We start from the raw sequence: 3088 nt of genomic DNA on the forward strand, positions 1-3088 counted from the left end.
GAGAGAGAGAGAGAGAGAGAGAGAGAGAGAGAGAGAGAGAATGACAGACAGACAGACAGACAGACAGACAGACAGACAGACAGACAGACAGACAGACAGACAGACAGGCAGGCAGGCAGGCAGTACAAATGAGTCATGCACAACTAAATTAGCTGAAATCATTAGAGAATGGTGAAGGGAATTTAATTTCGTGTAATTAAACTGATAAAAGTCAAATTAAGCACTCCCAAATATAACAATCTAACAGGATTATCTTAAACATGTCACATCAATTAATTATTCTAAGAAAGATAAAAACTGAAATTAAAAAAATGAAGTGGTATGGCTGTGGGGTAAAAAGCTCACTTCTAAACCAAATAGTTTCAGGTTCAGTCCCACTGCATGGTACCTTGGGCAAGTATCTTCAAATAAAGCCTAAGCATGGCCAAAATCAGAGGCTGTAAAAAAAGTCAAAAATTATTCACTCTTTCACTATAACATATCTTTATTATTGTCACAATGCCTTCTGTGGTACTATCATGGTCATGTCATGTGTGTGTGTGTGTGTTAGTGCGTTTGTTCACCCCTCACCGCTTAACAACCAGTGTTGGTTTGTTTATGTCCCAGTAACTTGGTGGTTTTGGCAAAGAGACTGATAGAATAAGTACCAGACTGTTGAGTCTTTTAATCATAAAGTTAAGACAATTAATCATAAAGCTAAGACAATTAATCATAAGACCTCTAATCATAAAGTTAAGACCTCTGGTCTAAAAGCTAAGACAATCATAAATTAAGACCCCTAATCATAAAGTTAAGACCTCTAATCATAAAGTTAAGATCTCTAATCTAAAGTGAAGACTTCTAAGCATAAAGCTAAGGTCTCTGATCAAAAAGCTAAGACAATTAATCATAAGTTAAGACCTCTAATCATAAAGTTAAGGCCTCTGATCATAAAGCTAAAACTTCTGATAATAATGTTAAATCCAGTAAGCATGAAGTTAAGACAACTAACCATCCACCTAAGACCACTGGTCATTGCATTCAGCAAAAGGGACCAAGAGGCTAAGCAAATGGCCTGAATTCAAATACCTAAGAACTGGAGTCAATTTGTCCAACTAAAACTCTTCAAGGCAATGCTTCAGCATGACCAGAGTTCAGTGAGTGAAACAAGTTGAAAAAGTAAAAAGTAAAATGTGCTCTTCTTTGTTATTGATGTTGTATAACACCAGGTCAGACTTGTGTGAGCATGCCTATGATCAATAGGCATTCCGGCCGTGACCATCTTGCCTTTCATTCATATTTAGGATTATACTATCAAATGTGTCCTTCCCGTTTTGTAGGTGGCACAGTGTGACATGAGTGAGATTGAACTATCATTTCTAATCATTTGAATGACTCTTTTATAAAACTTTTTCAAAGTTGTTGTTGATGTTTAACCCTGGGTCAGTTCTGATCATAAACAGAAGTATGATAAATAGCTCTCCAGCTATGACCATCCACCACAAGTTTTTAACTGTATCTTAGTCCACACAATCCTATCTATCCTTCCATTTCTAAAAGATATTAAGTGTGATTTTAGGCAGATTTTGTTGCTGTTTCTAGCTGGTCAAGACCCACAATATTGGGTCATTTAGTTGCTGCTGTTGTTGTTGTTGTTGTTGTTGTTGTTGTATGTTATTTTTTCCTTTTCGATCAAAAAATATCTGCCTCTATTTCTCTGACAGTCAAGAATGAAAGCCACAACTTCCATCATGAACGCCAACCACATTCTATTGCTGTTCTGTGTTCTTTGCCTGCAGGTAGGTGCATTTTCTGTCTTTCTCAGTTTCCTTGATCATTCTTTCACACACACACACACACACACACACACACACATGTCAATTAAAACTCTTCAAGGTGGTGCTCCAGCATGGCCAGAGACTAATGACTGAAACAAACAAAAGGTAAAAAATATAGGGTGCGATGGACAAATTGTCACCATTTTATATTTTTAATTTCACACATGCGCATTGTTTGTTTTTGATTTTGTTGACTACACAGTATAGTAGGGTCAGTTGGGCACCGTCTGTAAGCAAAACAGCACCATGATGCAATTCACTCTGCCAGAAATTTGGAAACGGCATTCTGTACTGCTTGCCATTTGCACCGGAAGTTCCAATACGAACATTTGAGAGTTTTGGGGTGTCAATCTGAGAACATGTACCGAGAGTGATAAAAATCAAACATCCAGTCAACATCATGGTGTTTGGAGTGATCACTAGTGATGACGACTCAAAGCGCATTGTGACCAGCGATGTGTAACAACATCTGATAGTCTGGTTGGTCAGGTGACTAGATTTGAATGCTAGATATAACCATATTCATTCACACCCAGAGACACATACGCGCATGCACACACACACACACACACACACACACACACACACACAAACACACACAAACATCATCATCATCATCATCATCATTATCATCATCTTCATCATCATCATCATCATCATTATCATCATCTTCATCATCATCATCATCATCATCGTCACCATCACGTCATTGTCAGGCAATTAATTGAGGTAAATTTTCTCCAGATGCATACCTTTCCTGTCACAAACACTTATCTTTTTCCAAGCAAAAATGATATTGCCCCATGGCCTGGCATGTTTGGATTGCAGATTGGAATCAAACAACACTGCTTGTGTGATGGTGACACTCATTTACAACAACTGCAAATATGTGTGTGTGAGTGTGTGTGTATGTCAGGTATGCATGTATGTATATATACATGCATGTATGCATATATGTATACACACACACATAAATATATGAGTGTATATGTATGCATGTATGTATATTCCTGTGTGTGTCTGTGTCTGGGTACATGTGTGTGTGTGTGTGTAATTGATATATGTATATATATATATATATATATATATATATATATATATGCGTGTGTGTGCGAGTATGTATATGTATATATATTTCTCTGTGTGTGTGTATGCATGTATATATTATGTGTGTATACATATGAGTATGTATACATGGTCATCATCATTGTTTAATGTACACTTTCCATGCTTGTATATATATATATATATATATATATATATATATATAT

The 3088-nt window shown here is 36.5% G+C and overlaps 1 long non-coding RNA gene across 1 annotated transcript in view; it reads left to right on the forward strand.

Moving 5' to 3' along the window:
* Nucleotides 1–3088, forward strand: part of LOC106881993 (uncharacterized) — a 13201-nt gene that overhangs the window by 8966 nt on the left and 1147 nt on the right. Inside the window, exon 2 of the long non-coding RNA XR_001410933.2 lies at nucleotides 1704–1778. This is a non-coding gene — a long non-coding RNA (uncharacterized LOC106881993). The remainder of the gene's footprint in view (nucleotides 1–1703; nucleotides 1779–3088) is intronic.

Source organism: Octopus bimaculoides, unplaced genomic scaffold, assembly GCF_001194135.2.
Source record: "Octopus bimaculoides isolate UCB-OBI-ISO-001 unplaced genomic scaffold, ASM119413v2 Scaffold_184108, whole genome shotgun sequence".
Taxonomy (NCBI): Eukaryota; Metazoa; Mollusca; class Cephalopoda; order Octopoda; family Octopodidae; genus Octopus; species Octopus bimaculoides.